Raw genomic sequence first — 16,210 nt, 5'->3', positions numbered from 1 at the left:
TATAAATGACACATTGGGGTTTTACTACAAATTATGGCGTTGTAAAATTACTTTTAAAATATGTTATTCCCATCACAAAGATGGAAAAACTCAGATTCTGCGCAATAAAACACATAATCCAAAAGCCACACAATAAATGAATGAGTTAAACAAAACCAGGATTCTTAACTCCTATTCCTGGAAATAACATCACGTTCCTAAGCCTCACTACTTACCAAATGTCAAGACCTATGTGAAAACAGCCAATGAAACAAAACAAATTTCTCTTAATTTCAACTTCCAATTAAACTCAGAAGTTTCAAAAATGAAAAAAAAAAAAACCAGCACAGCAGCAAATTCAGGATATAAAAATGATTAGCAGGTAGAGGTCTTATTGTACTTTCTAAAACCTTTAAACACACCTATCTAAAATGTCATTTGCTAATTATTAAAGGTCAGATTCACAGGAGAGATTAACATCATGAAATAGTTTTTTTAAACTAGAAAAAAATTAATTTAAATTCAAAGATCTATTCAAAGATCTCTAAATTATTATAAATTTCTAAAATTAGAAAAAAGTTAATATTCAGAGGCCTTATCAATCTATATGCTAGAATATATGTAGACATTACAAAAAGGCATTAATAATAAATTAAAACATGCACAAAATAATGATACTTTAAAATGACTAGGGGCACCTGGGTGGCGCAGTCGGTTAAGCGTCCGACTTCAGCCAGGTCATGATCTCGCGGTCCGTGAGTTCAAGCCCCGCGTCAGGCTCTGGGCTGATGGCTCGGAGCCTGGAGCCTGTTTCCGATTCTGTGTCTCCCTCTCTCTCTGCCCCTCCCCCGTTCATGCTCTGTCTCTCTCTGTCCCAAAAATAAATAAAAAACGTTGAAAAAAAATTTTTTTTTAAATGACTAAAACAATATGCATGATTCTAACAGTCTGTGAGATTTGGTTAAAAACCAATGGGTTATTCTCCAGGGTAAAAACATGTTGCTATCTGAACAGAAAAGACTGAGCTATCACCAATCAAAATAACTACAGAGCTGTGGCTTTCAGTTATGTAGACTCTAGTTTCTCAAACTTTAATGTGACAATGAGTCACCTGAGGATGTCGTTTACATGCAGATTCAAACTGGAAAAGATCCATCTTTAGTCCAGTTGTCCCTTCCAGGTGGAAAAGGACACATTGCAAAGACATTAGTTAAGTTGTTAGTTTAATTTAAATATTCCAACTGAAGCAATCTTCTAAAGCAGTGAAAAGCAGAACATTTCATAACCGCATGTGAAAGTAACATTTAATAAAATAAGAGGATAGTAGTTCTTTCCATTTCTTGTTCCTATATTTGTGACAACAAACCTTTACAGCTCCAGGGATTTAAGGTCTGGTTCCAGGTGACTTTAACTGGCACAAAGCCTAATTGGTATATGAAACTTGCTTGCTACAGCATGAATTAAAGCATGTGATAAAAAATTAAGGGTAATCACAAAAAACAAAACATTACAAAATTATATATCCAAAATGTAGCATAGATTGTAGATTAAGAAGAGTACATTACTGTAAATTAATTCATATTTGATCTTTGCCACACATTACCTAGATCTCCTAATCGAATCAAAACAACAACAAAACTTGCTCTAATAATAAACCTTACGTGCTTGGGAAGAAACTTTATTAAGCACCTCTCATCTACTAGTTAGGGAATGGAGGGGTGGCAGGAAGTCATTTCTGCTTGTATTTATTGGTAAAACCAAATTTCACGGTGACTTACTATTATGGTTGGCTAGTTTCAGTTATGATTAAATCCATTTCCACACCCTTGCCTGAAATTCTTCTAAGCAGGAAGTGACCTGTGGATGTATGACAAGGGACAAACACTGATACAAAGCAAACTGCCCTGAGATGGCTACATGCTCCCTCACAGGAGGAAGCAGCAGACATATCCCAAATATCCCAGCTGAAAAACAAACTGGGGTTGCTCTGGCTGGCTGGAAAATGCCACCAGTGAACAACTAACTGCATGTAACTGTCACAGAGTAAGATGACTTTCTGAACAAAAGTCATCTGCAGGTTATGTGACAAAAAGTCTAGTAACAGAGCTGAGCTCCAACAACTCAGAGGCACTGCTTTTATTTAATACTGAAAAGGGTGTGGTCACACATCCAACTTCTCAGCTAAACCTGGTCAGATAAGCATCTCTATTGACAATATTATCTTTGAAGGTGAAAGGTTATGAACAGGATCTTAATTTGTAGAGCAGCCAACTCTACACAATTTGGAGCATACAAGTAATTATGGAACTGCCCTACCCTTTGCAGGGGAGGGTAATATGGTGGTGAAGGCAAGCTCACATATTCTCTCTCCTGCTACTGTGATTGAATCTGCACCTGTGAAAGGTATATACTGATTGGTTATGGCATAATTTTGAGGAGTGAATTGAGTGGTCCCACAGATTACCCACTTAACTAGTACTTCTCCTGGGTAGAAGTACTACCTTTTAAAAGATCTATTTACTTTGTAAACACAGTTGATGGCTCTTGGATTAGTAAGGAGACAGAAACTACATAGTGATTTGAAAAAGGAAAGTATAATATATTATTCTGAGAGGACTGGAGTAACAGGGAATTGGTTAGTGAGAGTTAAAAAAAAATTCAAAATAATATAGGAATAGTAGATATAAGGGGCAATCACTACCTACAAGGCTGAGATGAGAGCCCAAGAAGAACCTTCCCCTCACCAGCACATAGATCCAGAGATCTCTACAGAAAGAGCAGTGTTGGCTCCTTGACAGTGGAAAAGTTACAGAGGTATCTCACTCGTGAAACTTGCCCAAAATCTGACCTGTGGAGTCCCAGAAGAAGCCATTCATAGGAAGATGTCAAACCCTGGAACTTGTTAGGTGCCGATGCTAACATCTGGCTGCTGATGGCACCTGGAGTTAAGAAGCTGTGCTCTGCAGGAATGTAGTGCACTTTCATGTATAGCCTGGGCCAATATGGTGCAGGTTGGTGCCTAGGATAAAATTTGGGTAGTTGGTGCCTTGGAAACCCAGTTTTGTGGGGTCCCCAATATGCACATGTATAAGGCTAAACAAAGAGTGTATGGAGCAGTGACCTGGGCTGGGGAACAGGTCCATGATGTCTATGACTCCAGGGTACAACCCTGCTGTCCAAGTCAAGCTCTGGAGAAAGTGCAGGGGGCAGAGGTGTGCCAACTCTAGAGAAAGCTGTGCCATGCAGTTACCTAACACTAGAGAAAACTATGTGGAGGCCTAGAAGTAGAGAAAAAGGTATATGCTCAGTAAGAGCCTAGCCAGAAAGTCACCCTGAAACCAGGAAGGAAAAGTATCTTCTACTTTCAGTATCCTTCCAGTGCCCTCTACTGACAAGGCTTAATTAACATCATGCCAGCCAGCAAAGGAGAAATATTTACAGATTTACAGCGCCCCCCCACCCCGCCCCGCTCCATTATTACAGAGCAGGAGAAGAGAATGAATTTACAGCTGAGAGACAATAAGCAGCATAGTCTACCCTTTTGACTGCTCAGTTTCCATATGCACACTTTCTCACACATTTGAACTCCGATGGAAAAAGAAAACAAGCACCTAGCAAGATGCAAGCATCCTCATTACAAGTGAAGAGGAACCCTGGAATGAGACACAGAATGCCAACAGCCATTGTCTCCAGGGACAATGGGAATTACTTTTCAAATTCTGACACAGTCCCAACATAATATTCAGTTACCTAAAGACTAAATTGTAAACTTAGTATCTAACAAATTCTATGCAATATTTTGTTAAAAAAAAAAAAAGAAAGAAAGAAAGAAAGAAAGAAAATGGGAAGGAGAGAAGAAAATATTGCCTCCAAAACACAAAAAACAAAAACCAAAAAACAAAAGGCCTATTAAGTACAGTGACAACTGAATGCCCAGAAATGTTACCGAGGCACCCCTAAATTTTTGTGAGTCTGATTACTCGCTGGTTCTCATATGCTTCACTAAGATACCTAAAGTAATTGCTACTTTCTGCTCATCAAATACAATCAGCATAATATTATCAACATAGTAAACCAATGTGATATCTTGTGGGATGTTGGGATAATTAAAATTTCTAGGACAGGAGAACTGACCTGGCCCTGAGACAAGACTGTGAAGATACAATGTTGGCCAAGCTAGATAAGAGTAAATTGCTTTGGGGTGCCTGGGTGGCTCAGTCCGTTGAGCGTCTGACTTCAGCTCAGGTCACGATCTCACGGTCCGTGAGTTCGAGCCCCGTGTTGGGCTCTGTGCTGACAGCTCAGAGCCTGGAGCCTGTTTCGGATTCTGTGTCTCCCTCTCTCTCTGACCCTCCCCAGTTCATGTTCTGTCTCTCTCTGTCTCAAAAATAACCGTTAAGAGAAAAAAAAAATTTAAAAAAAAAGAGTAAATTGCTTTTGGTTGTCCTTGTAAATTGGTACAGAGAAAAAGCAGTTAACCAAGTCAATAGCTACATACCAAATGCCAGAGGTAGTGTTGATCATATCAAGTAAAGACACCACATTCTGTTTCAGCAAGCACATTTGGAATCATCCAATGATTAAGTTTACAACAGTCCATTCATTCTTTAAGATCCATCCAACTTGGGCACAGGATAAATAAGTGAGTTCAATGAGATGTGATAGATAACTCAAGTCTTATTTCAAATCTTTGATGGTGGCACTGAGCTCAACAATTCCCTTCGATATAGTATTCTTTCTGATTTGCCATCTTAGAAGGAGGGCAAGTTTTAAGGTCTTCCACTTAGCTTCTCTTATCACAACGGTCCTCAACCCATGACACTTAGAGAACCAATATAAGGATTTTGCCAGTTATCCAGGATGTCTACTCCAATTATATATTAAGGAAATGGGGAAATAAGCACAGGGTAGATCTGCTGACCAGCTGGACCCTCCTGTGAGTCAGACTTTGGCTAAGACTCCACCTATTACCTAAATGCTATAACTCCACATGATGACTAGAGGGCCACAAGTGGTATTTTGGCTCCATAGGAATTGGTACAAAAGGTCTGAGTGTATTTTCTTTTTCCCAAAGCATAGCCTCTCTAATAAATGGCTATAGGTCCCTTTGGGGAAGGCTTTTGAGGAAAATTTGTGGTGTATGCTTGAAGCAATGGTGTAGCCTTCAAGACTGGCCTCAACTTCAATCAAAGGGCTCTGGGCCTGTAAATTGACTTGGGTTTGGAAACTGAGTGAGAAGTAATGATGCTCAACTGTGGCAACTAAAGCCAATGCTTTTTGCCACCAAGCCTAGAGTTTTTTCTGGTATATACAACAAGTGATACTGTAGTACTGCCCATCTATTTCATTCATCACATTTGCAAAACAATGCCTTCTGATTATATCTATGTCCCAGATTTACATTATGGTGGATACCTACTTTGTCCTTGGTGGTTAAATGCTGCCACTTGTCTTCTGCTACTATGGAATCCCATCATCTCCATTGAAACCAAGGAGCCAATCTTAATGGCCTACAAAGGAGAGCAACCACAGATTTTTTTTTTTTTCACTAATGCAGGGACTTCCCTCATTAATGTTTTTCTCAATATCTTAGTAAAAGGGAGAGTGTACTGGGCCTTGACATGGAATATAACTGGAGGATGGACACTCAGGTTGCAAACAATTAAGTCCAGTGAACATTCCTTTTATGAAAGAATCCCAAATCTCATGAGTAGTAGACAATTTCTACTCATTCTCCCTTTTGAGGGCCCAGAATTTAAGGGATAGGGGAATAGGGGAGCAAGTGAGCAATTGCTCTATTGCTATCACTTTGCATTCACCTTTCTACAAGCTTAGCTATAACTCACTGGGTACATACTCATCCTCTACCTCTCAGCTTCCATTCTTCTCTAGAAAAAGTGTCAGCAAACTTTCCATAAAGGGCCAAATAATAAATATGTTTTGCTTTGTGAGCCATATGGTCTCTATTGCAACTACTCTATTTTTGTGGTGCAAAACCAGTCATACACAATACACAAATGAACGGACATAGCTAGTTCCAATAAAATTTTGTTTACAAAAACAGGTGGTGGATAGAATTTGGCCCAAGGTACTGTGCCAATCCCTAGAAATTCAAAATGGCTTCAATCTCAACATTTCTTTATTTCCCTGTGCTTACCTCTTCTCCATTAGCGTCCACATTCCCAGATGTAAAAAAACAAAACAGTTCTTCACAAATCCATAACATCATTTAAAAAAAGTAAGGCATAAAAGCAATGTCTGCCTTTATGATTAGGCTATTTTTGCACCTATTTTGAAACATGCACTATCCCTCCACTTATCTAGTCACCATCTGAAATTCCTGCATTCCCCACTCCTCATGGTTAGAGTATGAAAAGATCTTATTAATACATGTTTCAGTTGGAAATAAACGAGTGTCAGACTAAACTTTTATTCTCCTTTGAAAAGCTAACTTCAAATAGGAAAATTTTCCTCATACATAGACAATTACCACACAGTGAGGTCTATGAGAATACTGAATGCCCAGCTCCATATAGGGAAGGAAGGGGTACCTAACTCTGTGGGGTTTGTACTTAGTTCTTCTGGCAAAGGGGAGAAGCCCTGAGAGGTATTAAGCAGGGTGATGACCTAATTACAACTGAAATTTAATTAAATTTAATTAAATTTAATTTAATTCTTGGGGCCCTGGGTGGCTCAATCAGTTAAGTCCAGCTTTAGCTCAGGTCATGATCTCACAGTTCGTGAGTTCAAGCCCCATATTGGGCTTTCTCCTGTCAGCACAGAGCCTGGATCCTCTGTCTCTATCTCTCTCTGCCCCTCTCTGACTGGCACTGCACACACACTCTTTCTCTCTCTCAAAAGTAAATAAACATTAGGGGTGCCTGGGTGGCTCAGTTGGTTGGGCACCTGACTTCGGCTCAGGTCATGATCTCACAGCTCGTGGGTTTGAGTCCCACGGTCAGGCTCTGTGCTGACAGCTCAGAGCCTAGAGCCTGCTTCAGATTCTGTGTCTCCCTCTCTCTCTGCTCCTCCCCTGCTTGTGCTCTGTCTCTATCTCTCTCAAAAATAAATATTTTTTTAAAAAGTAAACAAACATTAAAAAAATAAGATAAAATAAAATATAAAATAAAATAAAATAAAATAAAATAAAATAAAATAAAATGATTATTCTTGAAGCTGTTTTTAATATGGATTTGGTGGTGAGGGTGGTGAACCAGAGAGGAGACTGAAGGTGATTAGCAGACTATTAAAATTAATCCAGGTAAGAAATTGAGAAGGGGTGTGGAGGCTTGGGAAGAGATCCAGGAGGTAGAGTTGGCTAAATTCAGCAAATGAATCAATGTGGAGGCTGGAAAGGTTGTTAAATTGTGAATTGTGTAAGGATGGGTTCTTGACTTATTGAAAAAAGACCAGCTAATGAGTGCTCTCTGTTCTGGATTATCTGCAGTGGAAGAGCTGGAGTTAAAATAACAGGGCAAGGGGCTATGAATGCTAAAAGACTAATGACAGAGGGTAAAGGATATAAGAAGGAGACTGAGGTAATAACAGCAACAAGTCTTAACCAGTTCAAAAAGATGGGTCATATCTGAAAGCTCAAATAAAACAACGAAAACAATAATTTGCATTAGAAGCCCTCTCTGTACTATGAATTGCCCCTCACAAGGGTCCACTCTGCCATGAGGTATTTACTACCAGGTATTCTTCTGCCCTTTACCCTATCCATCTGACTCAGAACTATCAAACTTGCATGGTCTCACACTACTCGCCTTCAACAAATTATCAATCAGGTATGAGGATAACTTCTAGAAATTTATCCCACAGACATGCTAATATGCAAGTAGAATGATAACCTGTAAGTCTGCACATTAAAGCATCATTTTAACATCAAGACACTAAAACAACCGATAACTCTACCAATAGGGAAATAAATTACAATAAATAAATTATGATACAGTCATATGATGGAATATTATGCCAGATTAAAAACAAAGAAGCTACTTTATATGCTGATATGAGGTTATCTCCACGATAAGTTAAGTGAAAAATGAGATTCATTTGCATTTTTATGTATGCAATTTATATATATAACATATACTTTATTATATATACATATACACACACACATAGGCACACACATGTATATATTATACATATATAATATATATATATGTAAAAGGAGCATTGTTTGCTCATAGGAAAACCAGGTATTAGAGGGCAACAGTTAAAAGAAGACTTATCATGTATACGTCCTTAGTTTTTTTAAATTTTGGACCATGTGGATAGAGTAACTACTAAAAAAATAAGCAGGGAAAAAATTGAGAGTAGAATAAAAATTTTCGGGCAGGTAACATCTCAAATTTATTAATTCCATTCATCATTTCTCAAGAAGCTACTGGGGGATGTGTTCCATCTACATGAGAAAGTAAACAACAAAATCATCATATCTAAAAAATAGGGACTCCTTCAAAAATGTCAGCAAAGAAAAATCCCAAACAACTGCCATGAAACAGGCTTAGAACGCAATAGGCCAAATTGGAACAAGAGAACAGAGAGCTCCAGAAGAGACCAATAAATCTGATAGGTTTGATTATGTGGAGGAATCATACTGAGAAGATATTGGAATATATAGAAACAGAAATTAATACTCAAAAAACCAAGCTATTTTTTTTCTTAAATGAATTATTAACTCTATGGTTCAAAAATTTTTACTCAAAAAAATTTACTCAAATTTTGCTTGGCTCAGCAGTAAACAATATGTACATAATAATCATAAGTAAATACCAAAATGCAAACAAAAAAATGTGAGAATTATATTCAGAGATGGAGGGAGAGCAAGAGGCATGTGTGCGCAAGAGCTAAATATTTATCTACTTTAATGGGAAGTCAGTTGATAATGTCAAACATTGATAAATTAAGGAATAGTAGTATAAGCACATTATTGCAAAAGGCAAATAGGAAGCAACACCTAAAAGAGGTTAAAGCATTCCTAGACGCAGCAGCACTGGGGGAAATGAGAGTTGACTGGATTTTTGTTGCTATCGCTGCTGTAAGGCTTTTAATAATTCTTTTTAGTTTTATTTACATTTAAGTAGGATAGAAGCACAGGACTTGGAATCAGACAGCTTGGATTGGAATATTGGCTCCGACATTTTACTGCCTCGTAGACAGAGGCAAATTACTTACTCTATTTTCCTGTCTCTAAAATAGGGAGAAAAATACCATGCACCTCATTGAGTGGCTTTGAAGATTAAATGTTTAATTCATGAAATTGTTTAAAATATGCCTGGCACATAAGTGCTTAATAGTAAAATAGTAAAGAAGGGGTAATACTTATTAAGACAACAAATATTATCTTCTGTTACTTGATAAAAATGTAAAGGCATTAATAACTGAAATCTAATTTGAAATATATGAGCCACATATTAAAGTCTGCTCCCTTTGTCAGGAAACTTTAACTTTTTTAAAGTTAATACTCCCAGGTACTAAGTGGGAATTTGTTCCTTGAGGCTACAGTCTTCAATTTAAATCCATAGGCGGAAGCAGGAGGTTGGGGGGGAGGCGAAGACTGGTGAAAAATTCTAGTTAGTCCTGGAAAAGGGGAGCTCAAACTGGCATCTGAAGGATGAATTTTTAGCTAGATGGGCCAAAAGAGGAGGGAAGAGAGTTCCAGGCAGGGATGATGACACTTGCAAAGACCAGAGGCAGGAGGAGCGCATGGTCATAAAAAGGGCCAGTAGAGCTGCACCAGAGTAACATGACACAGGTGTGTGCAGTAAGCAGAATCTCAATCGTGCCAGGCCTTTAGGCTGAGTGGAGGAGTTCGTCTAATCCTAAGGCAACGAAGGGCTTTGAGCAGTTTTGAATGTTTTGAAAAGATCCCTCTGGGAACTAACCAGAAGGAATTCAAGTAATCAATAGGGAGGCCATTTGTAAAAATCCAGGCAAGAGATGTTGATAGTGACAAGAGTGGAGAAAAGTAGATGGATTCGAAAAATATTTATTTAAGAGGTAAAACTGACAGAATGACTTTTTTTTTTTTTTGGTCTAGTCTGATTAAATTACATTATTTAAGTAAAAGTTGCCCCTCTGGTAATTCCTCACCAATAGCAATATACTCAGTTGTACAACATTTATAAAGTAACACTATAAGACATTTCAATCACAAAGTTAACTTTTCACTTGTAAATGGTAAAACCCAGATCTTGGAACAAAACCAAAAACCACAATAATATGGAATTCAAAGGAAGAACATGGAAATAAAGCAATCTAAATTAAATAGACTAATTAAGTACAGTGAAACAAGTTTCCTAAATCCTCAATTTCTGTGGTCACTGCCCAATAGGAAAGCAAATATACTGCCTGCCCAATGCCTCTCCCCTCCCTGTGCCACTTTTACTCCAATATTTTTACTCCACAATAGACTTAGAGGAAAGAAAAATATTACATGCTTTGCAAATATCTAAATGGGTGTGTATGTGTACACAGGCACAAAAGTAGACTATATTAAATCACATATGTAAAGTGCATGATAGGAGTATGCATTAAGACATCACTCCTAGCCCAGATGTATGTAAGGGGGGGGGGGGGGATACAGTTTCCTAAGTGAGGTGAGGCCTCAATTGAGTCTTAAGAGCTAGAAAGAGGTATAGAGGTAACATCAATGGGGGGTTAAAAAAAAAAGCACATAAGAAAAAGCATTGAAATCTGCTGTTGGAACATAAAATTTGACTTATGGAGTAGAAATCCATAGGTAAGCACGGGTCAGATTTGTGAGACCATTTTAAGGACCATGGGTTCTATCCTGAGTTATGTGAAGTTATTAATAGGTTTAAGCAGAGGAGAGAGACATCCAGGTTTACATTTTTACAGATCATTAGTGGAGGGGTTCTGCTGAGGATGGATTTGAGCATAACACCATCTGCTGAGATATTAGGTAGCAGGTAGCTATGGTACCCCATTTAAGAGTTGATGAGACCCTGAACTGGAGCAGAAGTAGAAGAATTTGTGGGGGAGGGGCAGAGGAAGAAGGGCAAAAAACATTAACAGATTCAGTGATATGATAGTTGTGGAGGTTAAGAAAAGAGAGTAAAAAAATGACCTCTGGATTTCTGACATGACACCTGGATAGTGGAACAGATCCATAACCCATTCTCCAAAATACCTGGAGCCAAATATGTTTTAAAATTCAGAACATTTTGGATGTTAGAAAGGAGGTATGGTTTACACACCCAATATAACAGTGTACCCCCAGCAGGGCCTGGAACAGTACCATGTAATTAAACACATTCCACCAAGTGGAATAGATGATAAAGAGCTTCCTGACAGTAAATTTAGGTTTTGTAGCAAATTGAGTTCAAGTGTTGCTGACAAAAAAGTTACCAAAAACGTTTTGGTTTTCGGGGTTTTTTGTTTTTGTTTTTGTTTTTGTTTGGTTTGGGTTGGCTTTGGAATTGTGGATAAGAAATGATAGATGTACTAACACCTGTAAATAAAACATAGGAAGTAAAACAGGCTGTTTTTGTTTTTGATGGAATGAAGGTTCTGGTTTACTCAGGTATGATCTCTGATAATTATGATATCTTAAAGATGTCTAGGAAGCAATGGGATAAATGAACAAACTAGTTGGGACAGTTTGAAACTAAAACAATTACAAGGAAAATGTACACTCAGGGAAATATTCTCTACTTGGTGCCAAAACTATGAACCCAACTCAGAGAATGACTCAAGGAGACTTCATCTGTCAATAGACACTAATGACCTAGAATTGAGAGTCCTATTTGTCTTTGCTTTACCACATAAGTTAATGCATTTTGGTCTCTTGCCATTGTTGGCATTGATTTGAATTCAATGTTGCTATTAACAGTACATTAATTTTGTTAAAATTACTCAAATTATATAAAAGAATTATTCTGGTATTAACTAGATGCATAATTAGGTGATTGGAAATATGTCCTTCTCAATCAGATTTTCTAACCATAAAAGATCTGTCATAACGAATGCATTTCTACACTTTACGAACCAAAAAACTGACTATGTTCTGAAGACGATTTGGGGGTTGATCATTTCCAAAATATTAAATATACTAATTTTCTTTTAGAGAAAAATTCCTTCTACCAGGAATTAAAATTAATTTTTTCTGTGGAAGGCTTAATCATCCCATGAGAGTTTCCAAGCCTACATCCTTACAGATCCTTAGAGACCTAATCTAATCTCTCAATCTCCCAATCTAGTCTTTTTAGGGCATAGGGGTCTGATTCCTAGAATTTGTCTCCTGTTTCACAGTAAAAGAAAAATATATACAAAATCTTAACAGACTACAAACCAATAATAAACTGGCTTATGTTTACTCTAATAGTTTTTTAAGCCTCTGTCTAGCACTATTAACATAGCCATAAAATTTAGAATTTGGAATAGAGGTGGGCAGAATTATTATGTTTTTTTTTTTTTTTTTAACGTTTATTTATTTTTGAGAGACAGAGAGAGCCAGAGCCTGAGCGGGGGAGGGGCAGACAGAGGGAGAGGGAGAGAGAGAGAGAGACAGACAGACAGACAGACAGAATCCAAAACAGGCTCCAGGCTCTGAGCTGTCAGCACAGACCCTAACGCGAGGCCTGAACCCACAAACTGTGAAATCATGACCTGAGCCAAAGTCAGAGGCTTTGAGCCACCCAGGCACCCCAAATTATTTTTCACTTTCAAACTTTCACTTGATAATTGCTACCATCAAAAATTCTTCAGAAAAACCCTTCCAGTTTTCCCTGTCCCTAAACATACTGCATACACTATGCTGAGGATCCATTTAAAATACAATAATGTACAGTGAGGTTTCATGCAGTTCCTTATGTTTGAGAAATTTAGTCTAGCACCAGATCCTAGAGTCTAAAGCCCTTCAATAGAAGTTTAATGAGGAATGATGGTATAATTCTACATTTTTAAAATATACAGTTTGTTTTTCTTTCTTTCAAGTATGTGTGTGTATATGACATAGTATGCTGATAGAAAAATCAGCCTTAAAAGTACAAATTCAATAGGATACTGCTATTTGCATTATACGTTCTAGCCCAACTGTGGTCCTAAAAGTCAACCGGTGTGTTGAGATCAGTATTTTAAAAATAAGATAATAGAGAAAATCCACGTTATGAGCCTAAACATTGTTTTGTGAGCCTTGTTTCATATATATACACAGAGAGTATACTGCATTGAGGCATAGAATTCATTTCTTATTGAGGATTGCAATCCAAAAAGAAGTTTTAAAAATACTAATGTTGAAGCAGTATGCTTGCCAGCCAAAACTCTAGAGTGTTGCCAATGGAGGGATGGCCCTGGGTTACTGCCTTATAAAATATATTTTAAGCCAATACAATAAAAGATCAGAAGACTAAATTGTGTTGTCCATGTTGACTCAAAAAATTAACTGTGGCTCTGAAAAACCAAGAAAGGATTAAAAATCTCAATCCACATGGCATCTTCAATACACATGTGAGAAGAAGAGTGACATCCTCACTCACTCTCCCTGGAGTCCGGCATCCTCTGGACAAGTAGAAATTAGGGTAAATCAGAGCTGGACAAAGAACAATAAAGTATTCTGTACTTACAAAGGCCTTACAAATTATACAAAAGACAAAAAGATAAACATCTTATGATAAGTGAGAGTAAGGGTGGTGAAAAGTAAAGATAATATGACTCTTGAGTCAAGTCTTTGGAATAATAATAATGCCACTAACTTGCTGGGTGAACTGAAATTAGAATCTCTCCCTCAGCCTTGGTTTATCACGAACTGGATGGATTGACTATCCAAACTGAGAAGAGGATCCTGAGATTGGTAGGGGTAGAGGAGATTCCTGATTTAAGGCCTCATTACCTTAATCTAGGGAAGTATATTTTTTTTTTTTTAAATTTTTTTTTTCAACGTTTTTTATTTATTTTTGGGACAGAGAGAGACAGAGCATGAACGGGGGAGGGGCAGAGAGAGAGGGAGACACAGAATCAGAAACAGGCTCCAGGCTCCGAGCCATCAGCCCAGAGCCTGACGCGGGGCTCGAACTCACAGACCGCGAGATCGTGACCTGGCTGAAGTCGGACGCTTAACCGACTGCGCCACCCAGGCGCCCCGGGAAGTATATTTTTTTTCTATTTTACAGATAATTTAACTGAGGCACACTGTTACTCTAATGCAAACATGTCACATTTCTCCCTTAAGAGTAAAGGTAGTCTAGAAACATCTGGCTCAATAATCAATGAGGTTTAAATTAATACTCTAAACTCAGGGAACAACAGCTACACCTAATTTTTAACGAATATTTAGCATAGGTATTTCCCTGTATGGAGATGAGATTAAGAGGGCAGGCCAGGCTCTTTTGACATAAGCAGAAGGCACTGGTTGAAAATATCATTAATAATCACGTCCTGTTTGTGTGGTTGTCATGTATCTTTAATTGCACCTCTATGAGTTGTTAAGGCATTTTGTTAAGTGTGCAGTTTGAAATACATTTTTAAACCTCAGTGAAGATAGAAGTAAAATGCAGGCAATGGAATTGCCATTTATTATGAGAAACTTCTATGTAAAAATACTAGTTAAAGCGATATAAAAAGAAAGATGCTTGGTACAAATAAACTGTTCAGAATGTTTAGTGCATATGCTAGACTTCAGATATTAAAAGTAAAAGTTAAGTTTAAAGAATTCTAATTGTAGGGTATGACTTTAATCTCATGTGTTTTAACCACAGACTCAGAGAAAACGTACACAGTAAATGAAGCAACACATTCTCCCACAAGCAGAAATTCTCAAATGAAAACGCAGCAACTTTCTTATTTTTCCACAACAGTATTTGAACGCAAGTGTCTTCATTATATGTATTATAACTTTTATAACAAGTTACGTTGGCTTCATAACATTTTCTAAAAAATCAGAAAAGCTGTTAACCTATGGGGTTCTAAAAACAGAAATAGTTATTTGAAGAGTTTGAAGTGAAGTGTTTTTGATGAGTTTTGAGGGAGAAGGAAGCAAAAGGCTATAAGGTAAGCACCAGTTTCACCCTCAATTCTTAAGCTTTAGAAAAGCCTAATTAGGCAGGGAAAGGAATTTGGGCCTGGCACACCCAGGTTCAGACGTGGCAGGATCCTGAAACAAAGTTTTTCTGAACCTTTGAGTCATATGCCACAGGCAAACCAGAGCCGCGATATGCAGGTCGTTAAGTCAACAGGTCCTTTAACGAGATGGTGTGCGGTTGGTGAGTGGCAGTTGGATTTCTTCCTGCCACGAAGAAAATAACTCTACTCGATCAAACCGGAAAGTGGGCGCAGCTCTGGCTTAGGGAGTGCACCCGGAAAAGTGCAGAGAGAGAGAAACAGACAGAGACAGAGGGATGTCCGCGTCCCGACCACAGAGCGCTTTCCAAACCACTCGGAAACCATTTAAATGGCTCGGGCGGCCGCGGTTTCCAGCCTAGGACTGTCTGGGGTCCGGCTGGGAAAGTTGCCTGGCAAAGCCATGCCCTTTCCCGTCGCGGGTTTGCTCCCCCCACCCGGCACGGGGGCGAGAGGAGACCAGCAACCTGTTAGCCCGCGTGCAAACGCGGCCACCTCGCGCCTGGCCCGGCCCCTCCGACCCCGCACTCCGGGAGACTCCCAGGGTCAAGCTGCGGGCCACCGGGACTCGGGCCCCGGTCCGGACCCTCTGGAGCCTCCCTACAGAGACTGTCAGGGGCGACAGGGCTACCCCCGGAGAGCCACCTGCCCCGGCCTCGGGCGCCCCTTTCGGCCTCTCCGGAGGGGCAACTGAAACACCGCTCTCGAGACCACCCCCAACCGGCCACCGGGACCGTACCCCTCTCCCCACCACGTGAACCTCGGCGTCCGTCTGCCCAGGGTCTCCCGGCCCCCGCCCCCGGCCCCAGCGCCGGCCCGCCCGCTTACCTGGCGGGTGGGCACAGCAGGGCGGCGGGAAGCAGCGGCCGGGCGGGCGCTGGACGTGGGCCGGGCGCCAGGTGCAGGTGGCGGCGGCGGCGGCGCCTCCGGTTGCTGTCGCTACTGTTGCCGCTCAGTCCAGCTCCTCCTCCGCCGCCGCCGCCTCCTGCCTTCCCGCTGGGCCTCCTGCGTTGCCAGGAGAGGCCGAACCGAGGCTCCGCTTCCTCCTGGAGTCTCCCAGGTGAGCTCCAGCCTGCGACGTCGGCAGGGGCGAGGCCCCCGTCCCGCGCCTGCGCGCCAGCCTCCTGCCCCGCCCAAGCCCTAC

General features: G+C 39.8%; 1 protein-coding gene across 6 annotated transcripts in view; it reads right to left on the bottom strand.

The window, feature by feature from the left end:
- Positions 1-16,210, bottom strand: part of GALNT3 (polypeptide N-acetylgalactosaminyltransferase 3) — a 97,732-nt gene that overhangs the window by 28,044 nt on the left and 53,478 nt on the right. The window contains exons 1-2 of one of the 6 annotated variants that reach the window (XM_019458224.2): positions 15,895-16,123; positions 5,399-5,489 (exon numbers count right to left, since the gene is read on the bottom strand). The exons of 2 other annotated variants lie outside the window; for them this stretch is intronic. The gene's annotated coding sequence lies outside the window, so the exon portion shown is untranslated. Of the gene's footprint in view, positions 1-1,757; positions 1,837-5,398; positions 5,490-14,722; positions 14,834-15,894; positions 16,124-16,210 lie in introns of those variants that run through there. 3 more of the 6 variants (XM_019458234.2, XM_019458214.2, XM_019458254.2) reach the window with 3 other exon arrangements.

This window comes from Panthera pardus, unplaced genomic scaffold (assembly GCF_024362965.1).
Source record: "Panthera pardus isolate Hobbes unplaced genomic scaffold, ASM2436296v1 HiC_scaffold_10, whole genome shotgun sequence".
Lineage (NCBI taxonomy): Eukaryota > Metazoa > Chordata > Mammalia > Carnivora > Felidae > Panthera > Panthera pardus.
The sequence above is the reverse complement of the archived record's forward strand: the minus strand, read 5'-3'. Positions and strand labels throughout refer to the sequence as shown.